Raw genomic sequence first — 24,482 nt, forward strand, 5'->3', positions numbered from 1 at the left:
TTATTTACAAGAGCACAGATATAAGGCTAATATTTACAGAAGTATGGACAACTTACCAGAGGTTATACCGCTAAAGAAAATGCCTAACCCTCCCCCCAGAAACCCTGAACTTCCTGCAGATAGATCCTCAAGGAGAAGAGGGACCTCATGAGCCTCTCCCCATCTGTCAGCCTCTTTGAATGATCAGCAAACTCCAGAGCAGGCAGCAACAGGCAGCTTCCCTCAGTGTATGAAGAAATGGTATTATGACGATGCCATAGTCTTTGGCAACTTCTTTGTGCCCACCTCCAGAAGTGCAGGCACAGAGACTTAAGAGCCTGGCACAGCAGGAATGTGCAGCCTGTGGCTGACTACCAGACCCCATGCCCATCCACACGTCAGTTATTTTTTATATTGACATAGTAAGTATTCTAGAACACTCTGAATAGTGGACATACCCAGCCAAACTGCAATTGTGAGGTTTGTTTGTGGAACTAAGCTTGGAAATGAGGCAACAGGAAAATTAGCGGGGGACTTTTCACCTCCTAGAGACTGTACTGTCGCTTTCTGAAGCCAGGACCCAGCTCCTTCCCTAATGTTGAGTTATCTGCACTATTCACAGGCTTGAATTACTCCCAAATGTGTGTCTTTCACTGAGTCAAGACACTCTAAATGTTTTCATTAGATACTCATAAGGTACATCTCGTTCTTGGTTGTTTATTTCAGTTTCTAAGAAAACTATACAATGCTACATGCTATTTCAGTCAAAGTGAAATGTCATCTGGGCTTAGAAATAAAACACTCAGCCCACTTCAGGACTTTAGCACAACCGGCAACAGTCACACCTTCATTGTAATTCAGTGAGTTGCTCTGGTATCTGGACCCACTAAACTGTACAATAATCTCTATTATCTATCTATCCTTCCATCTATCTTTCTACTATCTATCTATCTATCTATCTATCATCTGTCTATTTATCTATTATCTATCCTCTATCTAACCATCCTTCCAGCATCTAGCTATCAATCTATCTATCATTTATCTACCCACCTACCTACCTACATATCTATTATCTATTTGTTTGTGTGTGTACATGCACAATAAAAACCATTTGTTTGTGTGTATGCATGTGTGAATGCCAATGCATAAAAGTTTCAGGCATATGTGGAGGTCAGAAGATAGCCTCCCTGTTGGCGTTTGCCTTCCATATTCATTGAGATAGGGTCTCTTGATTTGTTTTTCTGTGGCACACACTGGACCAACTGATCCTTAAGCTTTCTCCCAAATGTTGTGGAGAAGATTCAATAGTACCCAAAAGTGAACAGAGGTATCCCTGACTGCTGTTCTTAAGCATACCCTATACATGAAGCAAACCACTTCATAGATGAATAGCATAAGTATGTCAAATATAACATATTTCATAACATGTAATATGAAAAGAAAATAGTTGTAGCGAGGTTTGAAGAGACAGTATTTGGAAATGTGGCATGGGCGTTTGAGTTACTGTTCAGTTAGAGAAGAAAACTATATAAAGCCGTGCTCATACATGTTTTCTATAGTAAGTGGCTGGCTGTCTCAGTTAGGATCACTCTCTAAGAAACTTAAAGTCTGACGTAGACAGATAGATGGAGATCAGACAGGCTACAAGCCTGAAGTCACACCTTCAGCGAAGTTCTCTTGTGTAAGCTTCACCTGATTAGATGTGATCAGGACAAATTCATTGATTGAGTCAAGACTCATGGATGAAAGAACTCAACTGCATTTGCAGCATCCATTCATTACAATACCCAGGACAATGTGAACACCCACAAGAGCATGTGCAGGCTGTACCATGCCTGTGACCTGTCTGGAGACAAACCAGAGAGCAGAAAGGAGGCTCAGCACAACCCAAACAGACACACGATGGCCCCATCACAGTGGGGAAGATCTGGGGAAACAGTCCAGTTCTGTTCTTCCTGTGTGAATCCTGGGATACTGTATTGTAGCTGCTGAATCTTCTGCTTGGTTCATAAACTGAGGACAATGACACAAGTCTTTCAAGTCTCGTTGTGGACTTTTTAGTGTTTGCCGTAAAGAATTCAGCCAGTGTTTTGTCACCTAGACATCACTGATACTGTGTGTACCCACGGAAGTGGCATGGGTGTCTATGTACGTTTCTGAACGTTCACACACAAGTGTGTGCATTGAACTGTTCTCTCTCTTGTTTTAACTCCAGCTACGTTCTGCTTCATTTCTGGGAATGTCCTCTAACCTTAGGCAGTTACTACCCGGAATGGTTCTAGCATACTTACGCCTGAGCATGGAAACCTACCCCAGGCTTACCTCTGTCCTGTTACTTATGCTGTTCCCCAGGGCCTGAGGGTCTGCATGAGGTCCCCACCACTCAGAGCTGAAACTTTGCTGCCTATGCCACCCTCAGAGAGGCTCAGCTTCTAGTGTGCATTTACATGTTTGCTGAGTCCACTCAAGATTCATCCTTCGGGTAGAAGGTGTTATGGTTAGCAACTCACAGGCATGTCCATACACTGCTGCTTTGGGGCTAAAGAATGATGCTCAATATATGCATTATACAAGTACAGTGAATTCTCTGGAGAAAATGTATTTCTATCAGATAAGAATTTTTTTCATGTTTATACTCATTTACATCGAAAGATGATGTGTGCATAAAGTCATGTCAGATACAACTAAAAATGCAATAGTGTGTTAATACCTTAGCATCTCACAGACTGCTTTATCACATGATGAAAAAGAAAATACTGACACAGTGATTGTTTCACACACTGAGTGTAGATACATGTGAGGTGTAGCAAAGAAATGAACTGGTGTTTTAGGGCCCAGCGTCTGTCTGCTGGTCACCATGCAGATCCTGCTGTGCTGCTGGTCAGAAAGAGTGTCCTCCCAGCACTGCCATCTTGGATTCCCTCCATGATTTGTTTCTTAATGAGGAATTTGTTGAGATCTATGTTGACATACACTAGATCCCTCTCCTCATAAATTCGCAAGACCCACGTCAAAAGGTTCCGTGGAAGCCTCCTTTCTCATCTTTCCCGGCAAAGCTGTGTAGGAGTGCAGCTTGTGGGGGACTATGCAGGAGCAACAGCAAAACAGCTCTAGAACTCATGGAATGTGTCCCATAGGTTAGCACAACCATGGTGAGTGTGCCCTCATTCCCTCCCAATCCCTCCCTTCCTCCCTGCCCCTTTCCAAGTCCACTGATAGGGGAGGACCTCCTCCCCTTTCATCTAACACAGGCTTATCAGGCATCCTCAGGACTGGCTGCAAAGTTCTCCTCTGTGGCCTAGCAGGGATGCTCCTCCCTGGGGGGGGGGGAGCATCAAAGAGCCTGCATTGAGTTCATGTCAGAAATAGTCCCTATTCCCCTTATTAGGGAACCCACTTGGATACTGAGCTACCATGAGCTGCTATTTTAAATAAAAATAAAACAAAAACACATAAGATGTAGAGTCAAAGGCCTCCATATCCATGTGAGTACATGTATACACACAGACACACGCACAAACACAAGGAATAACAAAGTGTTTGACAGAAATTAGCATTAACACAAGTAAACCCAGAAAACCCCAGTTGTAGATGAATAGAGCAGGAAAGCCAAGCATCAGAGTCCTGTGTTTAAATGCTAACCTGATATCATGATTCTGGCCTTAAACAACTCTGAGCACTCACATGCTAAAGGTTCCGTGCAGGTGAGAAATGACTGGATCTGTAACATGAGACAATACTGGTGTGTCACTTCTTAGTGTTAATTATTGACTTCAGAAACAGAAAAATTCCGGACTGGTCTCCAGTGAACTCAGGGAAAGCCTGCCATGCATTACCAAGGCCAGTCTCCTCCTTCCGAGAATAACAGATTCGCCAGGCTGGCCTTCCTGCTATCTAGACAAAGGCATGGTGCTGACATGGGTCTTATCACTGGAAGAAACAAGAAAGGTTCTTGAATTCGTAGAAAGAAATCCTGAAAGTAACAGGAGAAAAGTGACTTTGTTTACAGTCTTGTTAGAGAAAACTCAAGTAGTTACTGCTAACATGAAGAACTTCTAACCCCTAGAATCTCACACAAAAATTTGAAACACAGAATCTTGAACATAAATCACCATTTCAGAAGAAATGCAGACTTCTGACGTAATTGTGATAACTCTAAGGAAATAAAATTGCCAGCAAACTGCCCTGGGGGCTGGGTCAGAGACAAAGCTCATCTCCGGATGAGGCAGCGGATCTGAGCAGTGAGCCTGGGACACTAGAGTGATCTTTGCCATTCACTGTTTAAATCTTTCCCAAAACATTGTGGGTTTATTGACTACAATAACAGAACTCTTACCAACAAGAATAAGGGAGATGCTTCAGCGGCTTTTCCTACCTATTTTAATGTATTCGTTGTGTGTGTGTGTGCACACATGTATATGCAGAAGCGCTTACCCATGCGTGGAAGCCACAGGTTGACATCTAGATGTCCTCTTCCGTCGCTTCTCCATCTGATTCTCTGAAGGCAGGAGCTGCTCATGAACCTGGAGCTCACTGGAGACATGCTCATCAAGGAGATAATTTATCCCAGATGACCTATGTCCCTCTCTCCATTCAACAGAAGACTTCCAGTCCCAGCCTTGGGTGCTCCCCACTGAGGTGGTCACGTGATGATGCCTGTAGAGGTAGAGTCTGGAATCAAAGCTTGCTGGTCTACAATCCACTCTGTACAGCTGTCAGGACAGGCAGACAGAGATATGAAACAGAGGGATAAGAAAACTGGCAGTTTCTTAAACACACATTTAAATTATGGATTTAAAAAGAGCCATAATTTTGGGGCCAATGAAATGTCTTAGTAGATTTAAAAAAAAAAAAAGTGCTTGCTACTAAGCCTAATGACCTGCCTGACTTCAAGCCCCAAGACCCCACATGGTGGAGAGAGAATAGACTTCCATTGTTGTTTTTGTTTTTTTTTCTGACCTCCACATGTCCAGGACAGCACACCCATGTGTATGCAGGCATACACAGACAAAAGATAGATAGATAGATAGATAGATAGATAGATAGATAGATAAGAAAACATATAACCACAAAATCTTTGCCCAGGAATGTTCATGGTGCTTATGTCACCATAACTAAACTGATCATAATCCAAGTACCCTCTGACTCTGGAACAGATAAACAATTGCATCTCAGACAACCCATCTACTCAGTGAATACAAGAAACAAGCATGCAAGCGATTTGTATCTACCACACAAAACAGCATCAAGGCCTCAGAGGGCTTTCTTGAGAGAAGGCATATGCCAAAGAATACAGAGGTATTTCACGAACGTCCAGAACCAGACATTATGGCAATGATAAAAGTCTAAACTGCAGTTGCCTTGGGATGGGCGCAGTTGGCCTGAAAGGAACAAGTGACAACTAATTACAGCAAGAGAAATATTGTTTCCATTGACAAGATACCATCCAGCTTCTCGGCTGTTCCTGCCCTCCACCCATGCATGAGATTGTGTACAGATTATACCATTAGCAAAAATTAAAATTGCAGCATTTTTGCAGGTTGGTTAATGAACTTTGATTTGCCCACAGCTTAATGGAAATTATCACACACACACACACAGAAAGAGAGAGAAAGGGAGAGAGAAGGAGAACAAGCCAACAATTAATTGATTTTATTGGTATTTATGTAGTCCTTTCCCATTCTCTTACCTATATTCTTCTGTTCTGGCTGCTAGTCACAAAAGAAAAAGTTTAATAATGTCAAATTTATGAGAAGGCTGTCTGCATTAGTACATTATAATGTACATATGATCTACAATGCAACTATAGAAGTTTTCTTTTTAGAAAACCATGAGGCCGTTTTTAAACCATTGTCAGCAGGATACATCACTTTGAGTAGGCTACACATTTCCTCTTATTTGTATAGAGTTGTTAGTGGACAAACAGAATACCTGCATAGCAAATGAGAGTGAAATCAAGAGAATATTCAAGGGGTTGGGAGATGGCTCAGTGGGTAAGAGCACTTGCTCTACAATCATGAGGTCATAAGTTCAAATCCCCAGAGCCTTTGTGGGAAGCTGCCACAGCTGTGTGTGCCATGGGGGAGGGGCAGGGAGTTCCAGATCCCAGGAGCTTGCTGGTCAGCTGGCCTGGCCAAGACAGTAAGTTTCTCACTTATGAAAGACCCTCTCTTGTGGCAATGAGACAGAAAACAATAGAGAAAGACACCAGACTTCTTGCTCTGGCTTTCACATAAACACAGATTGACACATGAACTCCTACACTCATGGGCATGTACCGCACACTTATACACGTGTGAAACAATAAAGTCCTCAACAAAGATTAAAAAAATGTACTGATCATCCTCCTGCCTCTGTAATGGCTACGCATGATGGCTCACTTTCCTGTCTACACAGTTGCATTCTTTTCTCTCCCACTCGTCGCGTCTCAGAACATAAGCTGCAGCCAATACAAGCTACACCCGGTTCACACAGACAAAGTCAGAGGAGAGCCCGGCTGCACAGGCAGAGGACTCCTCACTCTGCACTGACCTTGCTGTCCACCTACCACATGCCGGCAGGTGAGGCGGGACTGTGATGTTTTAAGATACATTAGAATCCATGCGATAGTTAAACTGTGTGTGCTCAGAATGTGTTGCAAAGTCGGTGATACATGCTATGAACGTATTCAGAATGCCCTTGTTCTGAGAACTCTAGAACTCGCAGCACGAAGTGGACAGAGTCTGCAATGGCTCTTAGCTGTGTCTAGGGCCAGCGGGCCTTCCTCATGCTGTGTGAGGCAGGACCAGGCACAAGTCCATATTTGGAGATAATGCTGCCCCAGGCCTCCCTTTCATGGAGCTATTGACAAAGACTTAGGGTTGTAAACATTTAACTCCTACAACCCAGAAGAGCTTCACCAGAGACCTCCATGCTCACATACCCAGAATCCACGCAAAAACCAGGTGTGCTGACGGGTACCTGTAATGCCAGCTCTGAAGGGTGTTGGAAAGACAGACAGGCAGCTCTCTGGAGCTGACTGGATAGTCCAGCAAGCTGGTGAGTTTCAGATTCAGTGAGACCCTGTCTCAAAAAATAGGATGGAGAGAGGAAGACTGGTGTTGACCTCTGGCCTGCACAGGTACACACACATGCACACACACAAAGACGTATGCATACCACACATAAGCACGTCCTGATTTGTGGGAATCGATCAGCCTCTCTTCACCCTTAGACCCCGACTGTGATTATCTGCTTATACTCACTGGCCATGAACCCAGTGTGTCCAGCTACAGCGTGAATGAAGAAAGCCTCTAGAAATGCTGTTTCCAAGGCACTGGGTGCAAACCTACCTGCCCAGCAATCAACAAAGCTCAGCCCTCTGGGAGCTCCTGACAAACCTGGAATGGTCTGTCCTCAGGTACCTGGCCTTCTTCAAGGACAGTCCTACATGTCACAAAGTCACTCAGCCCTGCGCTTCAACAACCACATTTTCACAGAGTGGCCTTGGAGTCTTACAGAGGGCCCTAGTGTTGCGACCCGCGTAATCGTCTCGCCAGCAAGAACGCACATGGACAACAGGATCCTTCTGCAGCAAGCTTTATTGCAGTCAAGCGATGAAAGGAGGAAAACCCCAAGCCCCAAAATGGTGCTGCTTAAATACACCCTAGGGCGGCGTGTACTCCGCTGATTGGCTGCTTGCTCATTGCCCCATATGACGCCCCAGGCTGGGCAGTGACTTGGCGCACTTTTGCAACTTGCACATGCGCTCTATTACTTGTTTACTAGGGCCGAGGCCGGATGTCGGCGCCATCTTGTAATGGCGATTGCATTCTCTCAGCTCTCCACACCCTAGGACCAAGTGTACACATTTCTCAACCTGCTCCAACATGGTGGCCTGCATGGCCAGAGGAAGAGTTCTTCTGTGAAAGACCTTCTCAAGTGTTAGCAGGGGTGAGTAGGTGTTCTCAGGTGTGAGGTCAGCTAAGCTACTGGGGTCCACTGCTTAATCTCTAGAAGATGAAATCATGGTATTTGGGCCATAAAATCTTTTAAGCAAGGAGCAGGTAGAACAAGGACATTCCAGCTTAAGGAACATGGTGGATAATCTTGAATGTTAATTTGATTGAAAACAGAAGTGCTCAGAGATTGGTGAGCACATCTGAGTGTGTCAGAGAGGACATTTCCAAGGAAGTCCCTCTCTGAATGTGAACAGCACCATGACACAGATGGGGCCACAGATGAACAGAAGAAGGGAAAGCAGAGACCCAGCAGCCCAGAGGTTTATTCATTCTCATTCACATTCTCTCTTCCTGTCATTTTCCTTCCTACCGACCATGATGTGGTCATATCTGGCTCTCTACGTCTTTCCCATCATGATAACTGAAACCTCTGAGCCCGTAAATCAAAACGAACATCTTATCCTTTGAGTTGTTCTGTTCAGTTATTCTGTCACCGTGATGAAAAGTCTGCTTAACATATGGACGACGAAATGAATGAGAAACTGTTTTTCTTGAGCATCCAGCATCGCTTCCTGTCACGTCAGCTGGGCCTGTTATGTCACCACTGTTCTAGTGCTCTTTGGTGGAAGAGAGTGTAGAAAAGGAACCACCATGAGGTTCCCCCAGCTCAGCCCGCTGACTACACGGAGAGTGTGTTGACAAGTGCCAGGGGCAGAGACCTGTGTGAACCTTAACACACCACTGAGGTGGGGCACAGGCTGCAGGAGACAAGACCTGGACACCAAGCGCTGCATGCTGGCAGCTGTCACCTTACAACAAGCGACAGCCCTGAGGCTCTTTGCTTCCAGTGTTCTTTTGTCCCCTACCCCCACCCCCCCACCTATCCGAGAAAGCGGGGAGTATGCTGTGCTTCTGGGACTCTGGGGAGGGAAAGTTCAGCTGGTGGGCCTGACCCTGAGCTCAGTCCCTTCTTTGTCCCCCTTTTCTGTTACTGGGAATGCCTAGGTGCCTGTCAGCTCCTGGTTTGGCCCTGAACCTTTGTTGCTTGCATAAGAAATCTGTCCTTTACATGTTCTTAATACTTGAACAATTAAAACCCAATCAGTTTTCCTGATTGCAATGTTATCCCGTCCCTAAGTTAGGAGGCAAATGAAGTATACAACATCCTAACTTTTCCAAAATGTTTTACATTCTTACTTTAAATAGCAATTAAATATCAAGCTTATAGAAGCTTCTTGGTGAATTTAAGTTACCCTAGCTTGTTAATTTAGTCTTGTTTTGCTTGCTTTACTAACAAATGTCTGTGTTTCTTTTTGTGTGTGAGAGAGAGGTTTTGCTCACTTTTATTTTGTTTTTGAGACAAGGTCTTGCTATGTACCTCTGGCTGCCTTGGAAGTTGCTGCATAGACCAGGGTGGCTTTGAACTTATGACAGTCTTCCTGCCTCGGCCTGCCAAGAGCTGGAATTACAGGCATGAACCACCATTCCCAACTCCTGACTTCCTAATCATGTTAGCTCTAACAGGCTTTATTTCTTAAGATGATATCCATTGATCAACCAGCCTCCTGATAACGACAATGATGTTAACTATGATAACTACATTCTTCTTTAACATAACATTATGTTAACTGTGATAGTCTCTCCCTACCTTTGATAACTACATTCTTCTTTAACATAACATTGTTAACTGTGATAGTCTCTCCCTACCTTTGACTTTGTTCATTTCTTGTTGATTACTCTAATAAGGACATAAGTTTCTGTTTCATCAGTTCTGTTTCTATTTCATTATTCATTCTTATTCTTATGTTTTAACTTTGTTCATTTACCTTTGCTTTTGGACAAATGCAGGAATTAAAAATAGCATACCTCTCTAGTTACTGCTGTGGTAGTATTCCTTTTGGTGTCGGTTTGTAATATTTTTACATTTTAGAAAATCTGATGTGATTTGAACTTTTTATTCCATAGGATTAAGCACACTTACATGTCAGCATTACTCATCTCTAAGTCTTGCCTTGCGCTGAACTTTTTTTTTTCCATTGTCTTGTTTTAATTGGCAAGCCTCTTCTGCTGACATGTCAAGAGCCATCAGCATCAAGGCAAGATTCATCACTGGCAAAAACATTTCAATTCCTGAAGGCTCAAGTGACCAATTATATTTTTTAGCAATAAAGTATTTTTTAATCATTTTTTTCTTTTTTTTTAATTTTTCATCAATTACACTTTATTCATTCTGCATCCCCCCATAAGCCCCTCCCTCCTCCCCTCCCGATCCCACCCTCCCTCCTCCCTCTGCATGCATGCCACTCCCCAAGTCCACTGATAGGGGAGGTTCTCCTCTCCTTTCTGATCTTAGTCTATCAGTTCACATCAAAAGTGGCTGCATTGTCCTCTACTATGGCCTGGTAAGGCTGCTCCCCCCCAGGGGGAGATGATCAAAGAGCAGGCCAATCAGATTATGTCAGAGACAGTCCCTCTTCCCATTACTATGTAACCCAATTGGACTCTAACTGCCCTGGACTACATCTGTGCAGGGTTCTGGGTTATCTCTATGAATAGTCCTTGGTTGGAGTATGAGTCTCTGGGAAGTTCCCTGTGTTCAAATTTTCTTGCGCTGAACTTTTAATAGTATTCTTCATTTTAGAATTTTTACTCTTTGAGAATTTCATACATGAATACATTAAAATGCCATAAACAGTCTCCCTCACTCCTCCAATTCTCTGTCCTGTCCCCAAGACCTCATCCTACCTTCACATCTTCTTTAGCAGAACTACCCTTGTGTATGTGGCTAGAGAACTTTCCTTTTAAATTTTTTTATTTAATTAATTTTATTTTTATTAATTACAATTTATTCACTTTGTATTCCCCCCATACCTCCCTCCCTCCTCCCCTCCCAATCCTACCCTCCCTCTTCCCCACCAGTGACCCTCTCCCAGGCCACTGATAGGGGAGGTCCTCCTCCCCTTCCCTCTGATCCTACTCTATCAGGTCTCATCAGGAGTGGCTACATTGTCTGCTTTTGTGGCCTGGTAAGGATGCTCCCCCCTCAGGAAGAGGTGATCAAAGAGCAGGCCAATCAGATTGTGTCAGAGGCAGTCCCTCTTCCCATTACTATGGAACCCACTTGGATACTGAACTGCTATAGGCTACCTCTGTGCAGGGTTCCAAGCCACCTCCATAAGCGGTCCTTGGCTGGAGTATCAGTCTCAGAAAAGACCCCTGTGCCCAGACTTTTTGGATCTGTTGCTGTCCTTGTGGAGCTCCTATCCTCTCCAGGTCTTTCTATCTCCCACTTCTTCCATAAGATTCCCTACATTCTGCCCAAAGTTTGGCTATGAATCTCAGCATCTGCCTCGATACCCTGCAGGGTAGAGCCTTTCAGAGGCCCTCTGTGGTAGACTCCTGTCCTGTTCCATGTTTTCTCCCTCCTCAGATGTCCATCCTCTCTTTGCCTTTCTGAATGGGGACTGAGCATCAGAGTCCTCCTTCCTGATTATCTTCCTTAGGTGTACAGATTTTAATGTGTTTTTCCTATATTATATGTCTAATATCCACTTATGAGTGAGTATATACCCTGTGTGTCTTTCTCCTTCTGGGATACCTCACTCAGGATGATATTTTCCAGTTCCCACCATTTACCTGCAAATTTCGTGATTTCCTTGTTTTTAATTGCTGAGTAATATCCATTGTGTAGATGTACCACAATTTCTGTACCCATTCCTCAGCTGAGGGGCATCTGAGCTGTTTCCAGCTTCTAGCTATTAATAATAAAGCTGCTACAAACATGGTTGAGCAGATGTCCTTATTGTGTACTTGAGCATATTTTGGATATATGCTTAGGAGTGGTATAGGTGGATCTCAAGGAAGTGCTATTCCTAATTATCTGAGAAAGTGACAGATTGATTTCCAAAGTGATTGTACAAGTTTACATTCCCACCAGCAATGGAGGAGGGTTCCCCTTTCTCCACATGCTCTGGCCGGGGACCTTTCACTGGAGTGTGGGAAACTTGTCAGTGGCCACATCCTTAAAGACTGCCTCTTCTATCTCCAGTAGCTATCAACTGCCAATAGTACACCTGTAAGCCAGCTCCTTCCTCAGATATTTAAGATGTGAAAGTCCCTGTCCTCCCTGTCCTCCCTGGCTTTGCTCCAGGAACTGCTGACAGCCTCATGGCCCTGGGTGTCATGTAAGCCCTCCCAGCTAGCACCGTAGTCACACTGTCATCACTTGCCTTTAAAAACAAAAGCACACAGAAGATGACAATGCAGCCACTCCAGATGTGATCTGATAGACTAAGATCAGAAGGAAGGAGAGGAGGACCTCCCCTATCAGTGGACTTGGGGAGGGGCATGAAGAAGTGGGAGGGAGGGTGGGACCAGGAGGGGAGGAGGGAGGGGCTTGGGGGGTACAGAGTGAATAAAGCAGACAGTGGGCGGGAGACTGTCTCAGGTTTGGAGGACGCCTTTCAGAGCTGAAGGACATAAAGTCCCTACAACAGCTAGTATGAGCCACTTCCAGAGTCCTAGCTGCTAACCCTCCTCTTCTTTTCCCGGTCATCCCTTTCCCTTCCATGCTTCCGCTGCTTCCATCGGTGTCACTTCTGGAGTCTCCAGCTTGCTGAATGCCCATCCTGCATCTTGTCTGCTGCTCATCACCCTGCAGCAGCTTCTTTCTGACATCCGCAAGTACAGTGCCCTCGACAGCATTGCCTTTAAATATTGACAGTCACTCTGTCTTCATAAGTTACTGTTTGTTTCCAACACTCAGATTCAGCTTATCTGATGTCTTAAACTCAAAATGCACCACAAATTTTCTTTAACACAGACATCACCTGATATGGATTTTAAAAAGAAAATTGGTATGTACTTTTATTTGTCTTTAGAGGCAGAGTCTTGCTATATGCTTAAGCTGGCAAGTACGGGCACACATGTGCACGTATATACACATATAGCACACATTAACAAAGAAAGAAAGAAAGAAAGAAAGAAAGAAAGAAAGAAGGAAGGAAGGAAGGAAGGAAGGAAGGAAGGAAGGAAGGAAGGAAGGAAAGAGAGATCTGCTCCGAGAATGATTAGTCTGCAAAGGCTCCCATGAGTCTGAGTGGACTCCTCCTGGACAAATCTGGAAACATATAAACATGAAATATGTGTACTAGCCCAGTAGATGGCATGGGACACCTGCTGCTATGCTCATATAATAAAATAAATGTACAAACTGAAGTACGAAGAGGAAGCAGTTATTTAAATAGCCTAGCCAAAGTCTTCCACAAAACCTCTGTGAATTCCAAACAGAAGGGAGCAGCTTTCCCAGGGATATCTGGCTCCACCTGCTCTAGCAATCTATGTGTGTCCCATCAGTCAAGGATCCATCTCTGGTTGCACATTATCCCAGAAGCAGTGAAAAGATCACAGAACATATTGGGTGTTCATGTCACAGGCAAGAAGCCTGAACATACTCGTGAGGAACTCAAAGATCCAAACTGAGGAATCTTCCACATGATACCTGGCCATGGTCATCAGAAGTATCAAGTTCACAAAACGAAAGGAAACAGCAGCACTTCAATTTGAAGAGGACTAAGACACATGAAGATCGCAGGTTCTAGGTAACTCCGAGCTTCATTATCCCATAAACATCAGTACTGGGGACTCTGGTGAAACTAGAGTGAATCCATCTGTCCCAGTTTGAATATGAAATGTCCCCATTGGGCTTTCTGTGCCGAGGATTTGGTTTCCAGATGGAGATGCTATTTGGGAAGAGGTGGTACCTAAGTAGAGAAAGCAAGCTACTGTGAGCACACTCTGGGGAGATATGCCGGGTTCTTGGCTCGCCCTCTCTCTGTGTCCCATGATGCACTGTCTTGCTAGAGATTCAAGTACAGGGAGTGAAACCTCCGAAGCCATGCATCAAGGAGAGTCTTCTCTTCTGTCAGTTGTGTCTCACAATAGCAACAGCAAAGCCTACCAAACAACCTTAACGCATCAGTGTCAAGTTCCTAACTTCACCACTGTTTTATGTAGACCATGTCCTTAAGTATCCAGGATACATGGGCATCCTGAGGTCAAACCATTCTCAGAAATGTCAGGAAACAAAGGTCTTCTCACTGTACCTTCCGCTTCTTCTAACATTTGTGGTTATCTCAAGTGTATCTAAACAATTACAACAAAAAGAAAAATGAGAACACGTTGCATTTCTTTTTTAACTGTGCTGGTATTTATGAAGCATACCTTTATGCTTCTTTTCACATTATTATTTTTCTGCTTTTTCTCCCTCTCTCTTCTCTCTCCAACTCCTCTCGTGTCTACCACTCCTGCCCCTCTCATGGCCACTGACTACTCTCTGGATTTCATTATTTATCCTCTTTTCCCTATCATCTTCCTAAAACTTTCTGTGTGTTCCTCTCCTAGGTTCCAAAGTTTTCAATACTATTGAAAATTAGAGGGAAATTTCTTGTCAGTCTAAACCCATAGAACAAGACTTGTATTTTTCTTCTTCAAGCCAAGGACAAAAGGAAGGGGGGTAGGGAAGAAGGGAGGAATGACTTCCAAATAGTCAGAGTTTATCACATTTAAAACAAGGCCTTCATGGACTGGTGAGAGGGCTCAGCAGGAAAGGGGGCTTGCCACAAAGTCTAACAACTCAATTCTGATCACCAGAACCTACACAGTGGAAGGAAAGAACTGACTCCTACAAGTTCTCCTCTGACCGACTCATGTATTCCATGGCTTGTGTGCACACTACACACACATACACACATACAAACACAGAAAGAGAGGAAGAGAGAGAGATATAATAAAAATATATTTAAAACCTTCTGTAGATAATTTAGGCCAAAGTTGCTAAAAGGTTATTTTAAAGGGAAACTAATGATCATCTTCAGTTTTATTACGCTCTGTCCATTGATGTTCTCCTTCATCTGACATACACATACTAGAGCCAATATTCCTTCTGTCACCACAGCTTATTAGGAACCCAGAGAGCCAGGCAAAAAGCCAAGCCTCTCATTGATCATAGTGAAGATACACATGATAGCACAGCCTTAATGTCAAACCTTACTCCATTAATAGTAAAGTGAGTAAATTATCTTGTTTCTTGGCGTCTGAAAACCCTCTGCAATAAAATTCTATTTGCATGAGCTCCATAAATAATCTAAAAAATAATAAAAATAATAAATGATGAGCTTGGGAGATAGCTCAGTTGGTACAGTGCCCACTGCACAAACATGAGGCCCCAGCACCCACATAGAAGCCAGGCCTAGAAGCATGTGTCTGTGGTCCCAGGGCAGGATAGGAGAGAGACAAGCAGGCCCCTGAAGCTCATTGGGCAGCCATCCTGCTGAACTGACAAGCACTCCATTCAAGGAGTGTCGTTAATATCCAGCTACTCCTCTCACACAGAAGTCCCCTAGTGCTTGCCCGAATACACTAGCTGACCATTGTCAACATATACATTTAATATGTTTCATTCTTTCAATATTTCACCAAACTGTATAACATAGACACAGTTTACTGCCGTGGGCATTGTGAAGGTGTGAGAAAGACATTTTTTTCTAATTCATCATTCACTCAGCAAGATCCCTGTTAATGATGTACAGCTGGAAAATGTCCTGTATGCACCCATGCTTGCTTCTCTCCTCCTCTGGGACAAGGCTAAGTTTTGTTAGGTCTACAAAGGCCAATGCTTTCCTCTCAACATGCCCCCTGACCCACAGGTTTTAAGACATGTATTTAGAAGAATGGAAGCTGAAGCAAATTATTTTCACAGTATTTAACACAGAAACTAAACAGTGAGACATGTTCTCTTGAATGTCAATGACTAGAATGAACACTTTCAACTTTTGAAGAACAATAGATTCATTCAATTTCACACCACGAAGACTCTAAAATCAACCATCCTGAATATTTAAAAAGTCACTCTTAGGCTGGCAAGATGGCTTAGGGAGGAAGGGCTCTTTCTGCCAAGTCTGTTGACCTGTGTTGAATGTCCAGGACCCACAGTGTGGAAAGAGAGAGCTGACTCCCCCAAGTTGTCCCCTGACCTTCAACATGTGCATGATGTTACACAGGTGCACAGACATACAGACGGACACATGATAAAAGGTTTTTAAAGTGAAGAGTGCCACTAATCTCTAGGTTACTAATTCCCAGAGCTATAATTTAATACACTAAATTTGCTTTTAAATTAATTTTTAATGCAAACTGTGTTGAATACCTACTTCTCTGTGCCAAAAACTGTAGTAAGACATGAAGAACAAAGGCAGATAAAGCAGAGCTGTGTTCTACAGACTGTCCAAACAAATGGGAACCACAACAAGCCGGAGATCACAACACACATGCTAAAATCCTTTAGAGCTGCCAAGATTTAAGGGAAGGGAAATGGCCCTCAAAGTTAAAGTTCCAGCGGGCTTGACAGTTTGGTGTTGGGTGGCCAGCTGGGGAGAGGAGGGGGAAATGCTGCGCTATCTTAAAAACAAAGTAAAAGGGACTTTTAAGAACAGTAGCAGGCACATGGAGACTGAAGAGGACACCCTCCAACCAGACAGGACTCCTACTGGAGGGAGGGGAACACCAACCCACCCACAGAAACTTCGAACCAAAATTTACCCTGCCTACAAGATGTGCAGGGATAAAGACGGAGCAGAGACTGAGGGGAGGCCCAGCCAATGCCTGCCTACCCTGAGACCCACCCCATGGGAGAGAGCCAGCCCCTAACACTGTTAACAATACTCTGCTCTGCTTGCAGATGGGAGCCCAGCCAGCATAGCTGTCCTCTGAGAGGCTCCACCCAGCAAAGAATCTAAACAGATGCTGAGACACAAACACTGGGCAGAATGCAGGGAGCCTTGTGGAAGAGTTGGGGGAAGGATAGAAGGACCCAGAGGGGACAGGAGCTCCACAAGAAGACCAACAGAGCCAACTAACCAGGACCCAGGGGGGGCTTGTGGATACTGAAGCACCAACTAAGGACCACACATGGACTGGACCTAGGCCCTCTCTACATATGTACAATAAGTATCTTGGTCTTCATGTAAGTCCCTAGTAAGGGGGGCTGGGACTGTCTCTGACGTGGACTCTGTTGCACGTTTTTCAATCACTTCCCTCTGGAGGGGCAGCCTTGCCAGGCCACTGTGGAAGGTGATGTATTCAGTCCTGGTGTGATTTGATGTGCTGGGGTGGGTAGGTAGAGGGGGCCTCCCCTTTTCTGGGGGGAGGGGGGAGGAGGGGAGAAGAGGGAGGGAGGGTGAAAGTGGGAAGAGAGGAAAGAGGGGACTATAGTTGGGATTTAAGTGAATAAATTAATTAATTAAAAAAGAAGCATCAGAGACTCTTGTAGGACCTTGTCAGGTGAAACATAAAGGGAAGGCATGCACAAAGACCTAGAAACACATAGCTGCTGTTGCCTCGCGGACACAAAACAGTACTGAGTGGTGAAAGCCCTGAGTTTTATGAATCACACTGAGATAAGAAAGCCTACATCTCTCAGTGTCTCACTGCCACTATGCTGAGAATTTTTTTTAACATAAGTAGGAAACAAGGTCATTGTTGGGTTATAAACCACACACAAGGCAGGTGAACCTCAGCATACAGCTATGGGTAATTAACAATGTAAAAGTTTGCTGGGGGGGCTTACAGAAACCCCTATAACATGGCACCAATCAGCAACTGTTTGGTCTGCTCTGCTCTTAAATGACTCTGCATTCTAAGATAAACAGCTCCAGGAAGCACACAGGCTGACAGGTGGCTGCACTGAGCAATTTGGTGCTTTTTGGCTCCCGATGTCTGTGCTAACTTCTTCTCTTGTTGTGAGGAAACACCACGACCAGGCAGACTAAGGGACAAAGGGCTTGTTTGAGCTCACAGCTCAAGGGTACAGTCTATTTCAGGAAACCAAGGCAGCAGGAGCCGGAAGCAGCTGGTCATGCAGCGTCCATGGTCAGGAAGCAGAGAGCAACGGACAAGTGTTCAGCACATCCTTACATGTGCGCAGTCTGACACCCCCACCAAGGAATGGTGCCACCCTGGGTGGGCAACCACCACAGTGCCAAAGACATCCCGAAAGGCACATGACGAGAATGTCAGTATGACAAAATCTCCGTACTTCTCATGAACTTGGAGCAATATAAATACAATGATATGAATTCCAGGTAGCTCTGGTTTGAGTTGTCGGGCCTCTGAGAAACGGATCTGATGAGCTCAGATTAGTGAGAAGAGTGGGAACAGTATAATTTATGAAGCATGTCCCTGTAAGAGCATGCAGGGATTGGGGCTGAGCCCCGCCCTTTTCCTTCAAGACAAACTTCTCCACATATGGCAAATTCTCGACCCCATTTGCCCATAAATATATCCTCTGCTGCCACCATCTGGACTTCTTCACTTCCACATCTAGTGCAGCTATGAGCCATTTGGCTTCTCGGCTAGAGTGACAACTGTGTTTCTGAAAAAGCCACATCACCATCTCTCTCTCTCGCTCTCTATCTATCTATCTATCTATCTATCTATCTATCTATCTATCTATCGCTATCTCTCTCCAATCTTTTACAAAAGGCTGAGACATGGTCCGTCTTTTATTCCAATAATACTGCTTAGGACTCTCCCATGGCCACCTAACCTCTACCTTGGAGCTCCAGACTGTCAGCTTTATAACTTTTCCTCTTCTTAACTTGAAAGTATGGATATTCAGACGGAAATGAGCATGTCTTGTCCACACTGCGCCACACACCATGCTGTCACTCTGCTGTCCCCTGGCTGTGCTCAGCATGCTACACTGCCACTCCGCAATCCCATCTCTACATTCTTTATGCTCATTATCGCGTGTTCCCACCTCCCCCAGCTTCGTGGATGACTTCCTTCCACAAGCTGACCACCTCTTTCCATCTTCTCTGCCGTGGCCAGCTGCACCACCTGTCACTGTCATCCTGCAGAGCCTCAGTGGCCTGTCCCCACTGCTGCAATGCCACCTTACTGATATGTACTTGGTAAACCCATTTGGCGCACAAGCCCAACCACCCGACTTTGATCTCAGAAGCCCATATGAGATCCAGATGTAGTGGCACACATCTGTCATGGCAGCACTCCTGCAGTAAGATGGGACACAGGCAGGAGGCTCAGCTAGAAGCTCGTGGTCAGCTAGCCTAGAGTGCACAGCACAGCAGCAGGAACAAGGTCTCAGAAAGTGGAAGGAGAGAACTGACCCCACCCCCCCAAAAAAAGCTGTCTTCTCATGGCCACACACTTGCTGTGGCATGTGCATGCCAGAACTCACAAACATAACAAAATTAATTAATTAATTTCAATAAAGACATAATTGCTCCAGATCCTGCTTGGGTTGTGCTTCTTTCAAATATGGTAGCATCTAAACCTACAATGGTTTCCACCACAGAGTGAAACACATTACATCATTGGAATCTGAATGTGCAGAGAGAGTTTCGATCCATCCATTATTTTCTGTGTCTTATTCATTCTCCCACCAGCTTGCCCTTCGTTCTTGCTGCTCCTTTCTCTAGCAGAGTCTTCTCCATGCAGACACTTCAGCAAGGGTACTTTCCCATAAGCTCGGTCTCTTTTCCTCATCCTGTGGGTCTCAGCTCCACACTGTCCCTTGGAAAAGCCCTCTGTGAGCCTCTGAGCCATTCTTCATTGCAGTCCAGCAGCCTGTTAATTGATACATCCAGCATCCCTGCATCCTAAGCACTATGAAGGAGCCCTCACTCATACCCACACCTAGCTCAACTGTTAAAGGTGAGCTAAGCCTGACTGATACCTCCCTGAACTCTTGAGGGGCCATCCTCAGAGACAGGGGCAGACACTGGTGAGGACTGGGGTTGAGTGACAAAGCAGCCCATGCCAAAGAATTCACCTGCACCCTTTCTGTAGGACAGTCCTGGCAGCACCTTGCCTGACCTTAGTCATGACCTAGGCATCTATGTGATGCTATAATCTTATTCATTTGCCAATGAAATCTTTACCTGTTTAAACTAGTCAGGATTCTATATATGTAGTTTGCCAAAGAACTCTTACCAGCTCCTATTCTTCAGTAGCTAAAATCAGCCTACCTTTATATTGTTTTGCATGTCTCCTAGTTACCTCCTGAGTTCTTGTGGGAAGAAGATTTCTCTTACCAAGTTATCCTAGTAAATAGTAGTTTCTCAATAAAGATCACTGGATTGTAATTGATTGATTGGAATAGCTAAGAAAATCTTATATTTTATGTACTCCCTGGAATCCCCTAAGATATCCATGTGGATTTTTTAAGACACTAATTTATATTTAAATTCTAGAAAAAGCAAGATAACTTTTGAAAGGATTTTTTAGGTGGTAAGGAAACCAATGCCAAGACCAAAGCTATATGTCTCTGATTCATCTGCTTGAATTGAGGCCAGAAGCTTCTACAGTGAACTCTAAATCTGGAATCTGGAAGTTATCTAACATTTTTCAAGTGCGAACCGCTCGACATCTTCCTGCCTGTCCTGCACTGCGTAGGGCAGCCTGTCAACGCTGCTTGAAAAGTACATTGTTAGAGCAAGCGAGTTCCGTGGCGGCAAGGAGCCCACAGATTCGTGCTGGGCGTGCCAGCAGGACTCCTGTGGCCTCCTCTTCCTTCCTGGTGACAGACTGTGAGCGAGCGGCGCCCGGTGATTTAAGAGCACCCAGCGTACAGACTCCAGAGCCCTCTCGGTGTCTACGCAGCACCACTCGCAACAGCAGCCACCCAGACAACCAGACGTAGGAGCTGTACCCTTTCCTGGTGGGGCTTCATTGCATTTCGGTGAAATGACACATGCTACCTTGAAGAGAGCAGTAAATGAGACTAGCAGACACCAGCAATGGTCAAGGACAGTGGTTCTCAACCTGTGGGTCACGACCCCTTTGGTGGTCACATGTCAGATATCCTGCATATCAGGTGTTTACATTACAATTCATAGCAGTAGGAAAATTACAGTCATAATGTAACAATGAAATAACTTCATGGTTGGGGGTCACCATGATGTGAAGAACTGTATTAAAGGGTCACCGCATTAGAAAGATTGGGAGTCACTGCCGTCTGAGATCATACACATCTCTCTTGCAGTAGCTGCTGCAAGAACCCATCAGCCTTACACAAGGCCAGACAGGTGGTCAATGCTGCATAAGAAAGGTCTCTAACTGCAGGACTGCTAGGCAGAGCTGTTTCCACGGCTGATGAGTCAAGAAAGCAGCTCTCTGTAGATTCTCTGTCCCAGATACTATAAGCACTAAAGCATCAGCTGCACCCCGCTTCTAGAAAACACTGGAAAACACACCAGCCTGCTGGCCAGCCCCTCCTATCCCAAGATGCTACATCCCCATGTTGGTCTCCAGGTACTCCTGGAAAATACAGGCAAACAGGCAGGGAGAGCCAGGTCAGGTCAAGACCGCCAGGAGGGAGCCCCTTCAGGAATAACGGAAATGCGTAGCAAGAAGCTGAGTGGCCCATGAGACGAGGCATTTTCTCTGCTCTGTGGTCTTCCAGGTACATCCAAGGGTGGCCTGAGAGGAACCAACTCACCTGCTTCCTCTCTGCTCTTCATCCAAAAAACCATGGTAGCGAGAATGGGTGACTCCGAGCTCCCATGCAACTCAAATCCAATGACTCTCCATCATCCTCATTGAAAGTTTCCTCTGTCAAGTCATCCTCAGGCTGACAAAGTTCTCGAGGAATAGAAGGGGGAAGAAATGAAACTGCTGGTAAAGTCTCTTACCCTTTTAGGAAGAAAAAATAACATTTCCAAAAATACGGTGTTACCTTAAATAGTTATCTGGCTGTCTTATGCATAGCTGGATTTGTCACTTGAGAATAAATGTAAAAGTCAATCAAGAAGCTTCATAAATATTCTGAGCTCTTGCCGCCTACCACCTCTGCAAGGCATTCATTACATGGTGAGCAGAAAGCATTAGTCTCTCCAACTTTGTGGGAAGATAATTGCAGAGTGTCCGATTGTGTTGGTTTGAATTAAGGGATGGCAACAACTTAACAACAAATTCTGGACAAAAAGGGTTTTGAGTCTCCTGACATATTCCAGCTGTAAGGGAAAGCCCACCAGCTTGTAGGGGCTTGGCTCAAGCCACACGCTGACGATATCAAGCACCTAGCTAGAAGTCACCGGCGTCAGCTCTGTCATGTGTGATGGCACACGGTCCCGGAGAAGGGCACGTGTGCTAGGAACCAGAAATTGTGGTGCTTTCTGAGCAGATGCTGGCAGGCATCCTCCATGCTCAGCTCTTCTGAAACTCTGTGAGACCTCCGGTGCACAGTCGGGGGAGCCAAGGGCTGGGACTATCAGCCTGACTCTACAAAGAGCCACTGTCTACCCTGCCATGCCCTCCTGCTACTCTGACCTTTACCTACTGGTTCTGAGCCAAGTCCAAGAATCCGGTGATTTCATCTCAAAGGAGCTGGAGCTTCAATCAAGGTAGTTCCTTCTTCCCCCTCCTTTCCAGAGTCCGCACTAAGCCTGAAATTTTCTTTCGATCACCACTTCATTTCATAAAAAGGGCCTGATGGGTCGGCTGTACATGAGAGAATCAACTATCTCAGATATGCTAGAGTTTCTGTTAAAAGATAGACACTTAAAATCATTGGGAGGGGGACAGGCTGACTGGAAGCCGTTGTCAGTGGATGAATACAGCGGGAGCGTGTCCTCAAGACATAACAGGGTGCACATATCTCACGGCGATTGTGAGAATCATATACACAAGCCCTGAGCAAGCTCGAGCCAGCCCTAACCTCAGCATGGAAAGGGGAGAGACACATGAGGCTACTGGCCACTAATCAAGCATAGGGGACAGGGAGGGTCAGTTTCCTTTAAGAAGGGTGCCCTTGATAAGCCAACTGTGCTCCAGTGAAAGACCACACGTCCACGAACATGTGGACAGCACAAGCTGGACTTAGTGGAGGAAAATTGAAAGTATCACAAAGTTAGTTAGATACAGAAAAGGGGTAGATCTAGGGTAGGCTGGGGTAGGGGCAAATATGATCAACACATTGTATGACATTCTCAAGGAACCAATAAATAAGTAAATAAATAATTTTAATGGTTTAATAAAAGCACAGACTTCATATTGTGTATTAAGTAGAAATAGATGATCCAGGCATAATTATCCCAAGTGGAAAAACAATGGAATTGTCGTGAAGCACAGTCATATTAAAGTGGGCAGCCTCCTTTCCATCCCATCCTTCCCAGAGCTGTGTCCACAGGAAAGGTCATGGGTTCCAGACTGAGCTCACAGTGCACAGTGTGGCCAGTGCTAGCTGGGAAAGCCCCAGCTGCCAGATCTTGACCTTCTTCCGAGAGGTGGTGGATCCCAGATGAGCACTTGATGTTTTTGATGGACAGGAATGGAAACAGAGCACCAGAAGCAGGCTAGACATGACCCCCTGCTTTGTTTGGCTGGAAGAAGCCAAGTGAGGATGTGATAAAATAAAGAAACCACACTAGCTAAGGAATAGCGGGTGAAGCTGAGCACCACTGAAAGAGACAGGATGGAGTGTCATCATGGCTGACTGCTCAGGGCCCCGCCTCCAGAGCCATTTGCACCAAAACCCCAATGGCTACCTGAGCCAGCCTGTAAGATTTGCATGAGAACCCCACACAGATCCTTGGCCTTCTGCTGCACCCTCCACTCCTCAGAATACAACCTGCCACAGTGCTAAGGCTTACAAGTATGACCTCACACTATGTCTATTTGTACTCTTGGCAAAATGTCTGAGCAGCCAGGCTCTGCTCCGTCACTTTGTGGCTGAAGGATGGCACTAATTCTGCTCCTTACAATATCACAGTCTCATTGGTGGGCCGGTGTCAATTGCTGGAAGACCTGGACTCACCTCCGCTTCCTTTCCTCACCACAGCCTGACCATACCTCAGAGCGGGGCTGACAACTAACGCACTTGGAAACATTCTTGCTTCTGACAGCTGATATGGCACAGACAGGGACGGACACGTGTGAACTGACGGGGAGCACCCTGAGCAAGCCTTTTGTGTGACGTCCTGTCAGAGCTGCAGGCACAGGGCGTGGCTCCCAGCATCTGCCACACCTCACAAAGCGTGTCTCTGTGGCAGACAGGGGCTCACCTCGTGCATCTCTGGCACTGCCCACATAAACTCCCACCTCCACTGTCTCATGTCAGTGATTTAACAGAACTGCAGACTGACGGAGCCGACGTCCCGATCAGTTAGTCAGTGGCATTTATTGACCACCCACTCTCGAGGCAAACTACAGGCACAGCGTTTGGAAGTAGACGGAACCCACCCAGATTTCAAGACACGCAATGAGAGGCCACACGGCACCTGTTCTCTGAAGAGAATGTGCACCGTACAGCATAAAGCCTCCACAAAACTTATTTATCTTTCTTCCACGAGCAATTAAGAGGAAGCAGAACATGCTGGAAAATAGAGGCCTTAGAAACTGGAGGTGATTTATGCCGACTTCCTACTCTCTAAGGATAATAACAGGTAGTAAATCCTAAAGTAAGCAGAGTTGGCAGCAGGGAGCCTTTCAGAATTTATTTTGTTCTAGATTAGCAATGATTAAATCATGCAGTGATTCACTTTA

The 24,482-nt window shown here is 45.2% G+C and overlaps 1 long non-coding RNA gene across 2 annotated transcripts in view; it reads right to left on the reverse strand.

Annotated features, from left to right (window-relative positions):
- LOC132652089 (uncharacterized) overlaps positions 1-21,594 on the reverse strand; it is a 92,044-nt gene extending 70,450 nt beyond the window's left edge. Inside the window, exons 1-2 of one of the 2 annotated variants that reach the window (XR_009589579.1) lie at positions 21,439-21,594; positions 4,414-4,635 (exon numbers count right to left, since the gene is read on the reverse strand). This is a non-coding gene — a long non-coding RNA (uncharacterized LOC132652089). Of the gene's footprint in view, positions 1-4,413; positions 4,692-21,438 lie in introns of both variants that reach the window. The other variant, XR_009589578.1, reaches the window with a different exon arrangement.
- Positions 21,595-24,482: the final 2,888 nt, after the last annotated feature.

The sequence above is a fragment of the Meriones unguiculatus genome, chromosome 2, assembly GCF_030254825.1.
Source record: "Meriones unguiculatus strain TT.TT164.6M chromosome 2, Bangor_MerUng_6.1, whole genome shotgun sequence".
NCBI classification, from domain to species: Eukaryota; Metazoa; Chordata; class Mammalia; order Rodentia; family Muridae; genus Meriones; species Meriones unguiculatus.